Raw genomic sequence first — 7,794 nt, forward strand, 5'->3', positions numbered from 1 at the left:
TTTCTATTTTCGAAATTTCATCCATGTAAACGGACAGGCTTAAGTCAATTCCTCATTACATTTTGTTATAGTATCAGTAGACATACCTTGAAATTTTTTGTGATTTAACATAAATACGCTTTTAGACAGAATTTAAATATCTGAAGCTTGACGTGCCCCAGATAATAAAATCTGCTGTTGTGATACGATGATGGTACCTCTTCAGAATAACAGAAGTCGGTCCAAAGATGTAAATCTAATCCAGATGCCCGTTGCTATCTTGATTTCATGACCTACCTAATAATATCGGCAAGTGCTGTGTGACGGAGAATGCAGTGAGTGTAACCCTGGCAACAGCCAAGATGCTGGTGGGTGTCAGGCGCGACGCTGCTGACGTGATGCTCCAAGTTCCGTACCCTGAATGTTTATTTGGCTCGTCACGATGTTGTCTTGATCTTGGGCTAGGTCAGTAACTACGCCGTTCTAGTAATTTTCCCTGCATAGGTGAGCAGTAGCAACAGAAATTGATTGCATGTGTGCGGACGTAAGTATAGCTAAGACAACACAATGATTGGCTGTAGGACAATAAACTGGGAGTTTGAGCCCCGGGAAGACGGTGAGATCCCCCTGATGATGGAGGCAGTTAGCATATTTGAAACGTCGGCCAACTTCTACGAGACTACAGCGCGCAATATCCAAGAAGGCTGCCGTCGTGTTAATAATATTCGCCGTGAGAACCCGAAGTCTCAAAAACAAAAGCCATTTTCTTGTGCGAAATCAGAAGGAAGTCTACCACTACCGCTTCTTCTTCTTCTTCTTCTTCTTTTTCTTCTTCTTCTTCTTATTATTATTATTCTGCTAATTTTCTTCATGTGCCATGATACCGTAGCGAGCCAACGATATAGAAGTAGAAGCCGCATGCTAAAAACTAAATATATGGCACCAACTAAGTGTAATTTATTACGTAAAAAAAATGTTCTAACATTTCTATCTCCTGGTCTAGTAACTCTGGCTTCATAGACAGGTTTTCTAGTTTGGTCTTAGAAACTGAGGGACTAAGTGTAGTTCGTCATCGACGAAGTTAATTGCTTTATTAAATTCACTTGCGGTATCCACTGCTGTCCGCACAACATCAGTTTTGTTTTTGGGATGGGTGGGTTAAATGAAGAAGCTACCTCATATGGTAATTATATGCACTCTGCATAACTGCCCGTCTCAGTCTGGGAGCGGTGGCGAAAAGAAGCCTCCCTGCCTCTGCCAGAAATCGAACCTTAGTCGATCAACCTCTAGCCAGTTAAGTTATAAAGTGACTGATTTATACCGGCTTGTATAAGCGTTCAGATAGCGTATAAATATCAGAAATAGGTATCTTACTTCTTCATATTCTTCCTCACTTTCTCATTTTTTCCTTCTGTTTTCTGTTTATGTGTCCATTATTTTCTACCCTTTCTCTCCTGTTTTTCCTCCTACACCTTTCTCATATCCTCATCTCTCCATTCTCTTGAAGTTGTGGTGTTTCCTTTTTAGCTGACCAGAAAAATTATTAATGTTCAAAACTTGCGTCTTCGTACAGTAGGCATACGTATAATTTTATGTCCTTAGTGCACAACACTATCTTAGATTAAGTAAACTTATTTCTTGTAGCAGACTCCTTTCTGATAACGTTATAGTCAATCAGCTGGTCAACGTATTGTTCGTCACGCTGCTATAAAGAAGTCACCCGTGGATCCCTAGCCAGATAAAACCATTCTGCACTATTACATCTATTTATTAAAGATATATCCCATTTAATCTTGGGTCTACAAATATGTCTGTCTCCATCAATTTTTCGGATCAAAATTTTCCAGACTTGCACGTTTGTGTGTCCAAGATCTGAAAGAGTCAGATAGATCCAGGTCTTTAGGGTAGGACAGACAGAATACGTACCTATTACTTAATTTGAAGAAGAATAAGGGACGATTCTGATATAAAAAAGAAGACGGTCACACTCTCAGTTTTACCTAAACATTCTTAAGACATTTACAAGTGGATGACGTCACGATTTCGTTGTCTTGATTCTTCCTGGTGAATGCCAAAATGTGAGGATCTATCTTAAAGTATAACAGCATTGTTTCCTACTCAGATTTGGCCACCTTAAAATTATTTTCATACTAGCACACGACGTAACCCCAACGCAACAATTTCTGTGGAAGTGTGGCGCATGTCGACATCAGTCAGGGCCTTTAAAAGCCGACTGTCGGTTAATCAGGCCAAATATAAACGTAAGAAAATGTCAAATTTGAAGCTTTTGCGTTAAGTCTGTAATACGGATACTAGCCAAATAGTCCGGGCTGGCGACATTACAGGGACATTCATTTGGAGCAGACCGAGCTAATTAATAAGGAATTTTCGAGACCTCGCACCTGAAAGTAGCTATTTACAAGTTTATAGTTAGTGGGGGGGGGGGGGGGGTGTTGTGGAAGTGTCAGTGACTAACACACAGACTTCATAATAACGTAAATTACTTTACTATTTATTGTTTATTTTTCCTTTTAATGCATAAATTCTCACGTATGAATTTTCGATACATTAATTGTGCATATTCAGCTCATTGGTCAAATGGTTTGTAATTCCACATACATGAAAGTGCGGCTTGTGTCAGTCATCCAGTTCGGATGCAGATATGCAACCGGAACTAAATTTACCGATGGTGAGATCCAACTGCACTTGGCCAAGTAAAACTGAACTGTGGGGAAAACTTCAAGGTCAAGTTCATATGAAGGCCTACTCGCAACCTTACCACGCGATGCAAAAATAGGCGAGCACTTGGGCCAAGATGCGTTTTGAGTCCTGCAAGGTACAGTGCAAGGAAGATTTAAGTAGTCTCTGACAGTATTTTATTCTTAGGCCGCCAGCATAGACTTGTGATTCTCAATATTTTCTTTTGCTACGGTTCTAAAAAGCTGTAAACTTCAAGACATTGGAATTATGTGTATCGCCCTAGAGCGGGTGCCGTAAACCTGCAGCGAAAAAATTCTTGTGCGGCTGGTCACGTGATTTGGGAATTAGACAATGCGAGGAGAGCAGATATTTTCTGCTACTGAGGAAGTTTGTGTACAATGTTTAAGAATAGGGAAAACAGTCGCAAAAAATATTTTAATAAAACAAAAATTGTCTTGATATATACCTGCATCATTAAAATCGCTTTATTGAGCAAAGGTACAGTGCGGAAATTACTATGGATTTAAATAAAAACGGTGAAGTATGAAATTTACAATTACTTGAAATCAAACCTGACTAAGCTAGAAAAACAACGTCTTTATAATAAACTCAGTTTTATGGATAAATACAACTGTTGTCCATCTTGAAGTGAATGCCAGGTTTCGTCTTTGTGATAAAGAAATACAGTTTCGTTTACAGTCTAAGATATTATTGTTCCTATTTCTGCTGCTTTCAACAAGGTATGAACAACCACAACAACATTAATGGAAATGTTGCTGACCTTTGGCCTACAGAATTCCATTACGTTTAGCAGCTGCGAGAAATTAAAGTCTTATAAATTACTGAATATACCTTGACAAAATGATTTTGTTTAGACCTACATAGAAATCAATAGATTAAAACACAAAAGCAGTTTTATCTGGTGATAATAAATCCCTGTGTCTTGTAAAAGACGGGGAATTTCTTGAATAGCCCAAGGAGTTTCATCTTCCTAAGAAGGACTTTGCTCCATGGAATTATTATAGTTTAACCCTCAGACGTGGTTTTACGTGTACACACGCGGGCATTTAAATTAAAGTTCTTGTGGATTTACGTATAAACACGCGAGCCTCAAAGCCTAATTTAAAACGCCCATAAGTATGGAATAAATAACGCCAGCGCGATGTGGTTTGTTCTCGCCAGTTGTGGAAATAAAGCTCTATGTGTATATATGTGGCAACAGTGGGATATTGCAATGACCTGCAAGGGACAGTCTAAAAATAAACGCCTGACCTGGTAGTTTACAAGGGCTCTCTCCCTTCGACTAGTTGTCCTCTGACGGAGCTAGACCAAATACAAGTTTTAAATGAAGTTTTAGAAGATGATAGTATAAGTGAATATAGTTCGGACGATGATAGTGTATTTGACATTGATTACACACAGTTTGTGACACCGGGAACTGTCGTGTTTAGCGATAGTGATTGTGATAATGGTAGACGTGGTCGACAGGACGACATCGTACATGCAGGTGTGGTTTCCAACAAGATTTTGTGGGAAAATATAGACTCATTTCCTGCTTCACGAGAAGCATTTTGTAATGTATGTGGTCCCCAGTTCGACACTGCTGAACTAGATGTCGTGAGTTTATTCGAAAATATTTTCGATATAGCACTTGTGCAGCACATTGCTGATCAAACCAACAGATATGCTCAACAAGAAATATCAAAAAGTGCCAATCCTCTCACATTTCGCTCTAGGATTAGGAAGAGGCAAGATATTACAGTGGACGAAATTTACGTTCTTTTGGCTCTATTTATATTGATGGGCATTGTGCAAAAGCCTACACTTAGATCTTACTATTCAAAGAACCGGCTGTTGTACACTCCGTTTTTTTCTGAAACTAAACTTCTAATCGACTTGCTTCCACTGCTCACACATCTCATCTTATAAGGTAAGATTATAAAACCATCTTTTAAGAGGATTTCAGTGAAAAATTCATAATTATATCTCATATAGTTCAAAAGTTATGAAAAAAAGAGTATTTTACAGCAAAATTTAAACGGGCATTTAAAAAATACTACCGCAGGAACAGCACGACAGCAGTATATGCGGGTATTTAAACTACCACGTCGACGGGTTAAATGATTGTCAGTAAAATTATACTATTATCTAAACACTGAAGTAGCGCGAACTTCCGAAATGCCGTATGCATTGAAATGTAGTGAGGGTCACGCGTTTATTGACACATGTGCACTAGGTTCGGCCAGAGTCAATGTAACAACTTGCAATGACAGGTTCGAGTTATGAATCATTAGTCAGTGTTTAAAAAGAGAAACTTCCCTGAGACTTACATGAATTATTAATCCCAGATGAAACATTACTAGATTTGATCTGTCTGTCACTCATCCACCATCTTTCCGTCAACAGGTTTTAAGTGGCCTTGTTCGGCCTTCGTGCATGTCACATTCACCGAAGGTGTCCAGAAACTAGTTCTAAGAAAGAACTAATTAGCCGTAGCAGAAACTACTGGGCTTCAAACAAAATACGTAATGAAGAAAAGACATAATGTTCAATGTAAAGGAATAGTGTATACCACTGCCAAATTACAATCCTGCTAACTATATATATATAATAAACTGTGCTGAACCACAAAATGCATACTTGTTCTACATCTCATCTTTTTATGATCACAGGGAATACAGTCTTCTAGGAACTATAGATAACTAACGTGATGAGGGACCTTGAGAACCTAAAATTTGCTCATGTATTCAAGAAATCCATCCTTTGTAGAAACGGAAGATTATTTACACTGTTCACACGAACAAGCTGTTGGCCACTTTCCTAGGCTAATATAACTCAGCTCATATAATCGCCCCGTTTGTAAGACCCATTTTTGTATGATCTTCAGTCTACGTCTGGGGTTTATAACTAAATTGTTGTAGGCCCGTGCATTCCTCATGTCATCTGTGCTGGCAGCATGAACAGCAAAACGTGACTTGTATGGAAAAGTACGGACAATTAAAATGTCACAACAGTTTAACCTCGTAAGATCGACTGAAATATTTAACAAATTTAATGAATGTTTGTAGTTTTTAATTCCTGGAGGAGATTTGCTCCTAAGAACTACAGTGTGTTATCTTACCGAGTCCGAGGTTTTTTACAGTTATATTACATACAGTACACCGGCACCTTTTCTGGGAAACTGTCATATGTTTAATGGGTCATTTTATCCCCGCCATTTCATTGCACCTAATCTGAGTTTCCATGTTATCTCTCAGATAAAAGCATTAACAGAAATGTACCATGTTTAAGCGTTTGTTCCGTGCCGGAAGAAAAACGCACGTGGAACTTAGTGACGGCAGAAGCCAAAATAAAACAATGCAAGAGTAAATCATGTCGTATTGTATGGTTCAGAAGTAGATCAATGGTATTTTAAGAAGGTGATACGTAAAAATGTTCTGACAGTTTTAACGTAATTTTTGGATACTGTGGCAAGATTTAAAGAAAAGACAAAATCCAATATTACGTAATTAGAGACAATGGGTTAACAAAATTGTAATGAATGATAAAAGCATAAAACAATAAATGATACGGACACTTTCAAAGAATGGCCGACAGCTGATGACCCAGAACAGTGTTCCGAGTTGTTGCAACTCGGAGGCAGGAAGCGAGGAAGACCAATAGTTAGATGGATAAAGGAAATTTTGGATGCAGCAACAGAAACAGGGAACGGAAAGGGGGCGGTGGGTGCTTACAGAAGAATGACGTTTGTGAATCGGAAAACAAATGATAATAAATAAACTGATAAGTGCGTGGAACCAAAATGAGAGAAGAAACAATGAGTAAGCCGTGTAATGTGCTAATGAACAGCCTGCTTTAATTATCAACGTGATAAACACTGTCACTTACTAGCACTGTTTAGAGAGTAAGTATTTGATGTATGATTCGAGGTTTTCACAGCGGCGAGTATGAAGATTTCTGTCTTCTGGGTTGTTGGTAAACATCTACCATACTACACGCCGTAACAGCCCAGAAGACAAAAATCTTCAAGTATTTGATGATTTATGCTGCGGTCAATTTCAGAATGCGGGCGGAAATGGCAAAAGTCTCGGCAGTGCCTTCTTAAAGACGATTTACAAATCAAATTTCAATCATGTGACAGTATTTAAAACACTAACTTACAACATGTCACTGCGATTCATGCTTTTTGTGCATTTTCTACAGTCGTAGAACTTTAATCAAGAATCCGCTTGTTCATGTCAGAACTGCGGTTTCAGAATGTAAAGCAAGCAACAAAAATATTGGACTTGTAAAAACTTTCCAGAAATTATTAATTATTTCTGACTTTGAGCACTTTTAGTGATGCTGCTATAATTTTACCTAAAAATGTCTGTCTTCTTGGTTTCTGCACCATCATCAGGGCGCCCTGATGATTGAGGTAGCAAGCATGTCCGAAACGTCGGTCTACGTCTATCAGAATACACGTCGACATAAATCAGAAGGTAGCCACATTCAAGTAAAATTATAGTTTTTCGTATTTTAGAAGGTCTGTTTGCTTTTTACACTAGACGGGAAAACTGTGTTATGAACTGAGTGGTAAGAAGTTAGCATTTCTTGGATGTCGCATGATCTGCTATGTATTCACTTCTGCTGTATCGAAAATGTCACCTGAATGGTGCAGGAGTATGCATAACTGTCTCTCCATAAATCCTCTAGCTGTAGTTGGTCCTTCAAGTCGGAACCTCGTTTATACTTCGTCCAGTTTTCAGTGTCCCATTTCTTCAAGTTTCAAAGTTAGTTTCTTTGTGATGCTTCTTAAGGTGTTATGACATGTGTTCGCAGAGTTTAATGATGCAGTTTATTTTGTTGTAAGATTATAGCTTTAGTCAATATCTGTTCTTTTGTCTGAGATAAGACACACCTTTTCTTCTTCTTCCCACAAAGGTTTGAGCCAACGACCCTGCCGAAGATAAGATACTTAAATTCTGATTCTTATTTGGTAATTTTATTCTCAAGTAGAATGTTTTTTTTTAATTTTACTCTTTAAAAGTAATTGTGGCATGTTCCTAAATATCTAATTTCGGTGATAGAGAATTTCATCTTATAGGTGTCTTTTGCTGTGTCTACCATCCAGTC

This window comes from Zootermopsis nevadensis, unplaced genomic scaffold (assembly GCF_977971745.1).
Source record: "Zootermopsis nevadensis isolate Lab colony 2312 unplaced genomic scaffold, Znev_1.0 Znev_ptg000013l, whole genome shotgun sequence".
NCBI lineage: Eukaryota > Metazoa > Arthropoda > Insecta > Blattodea > Termopsidae > Zootermopsis > Zootermopsis nevadensis.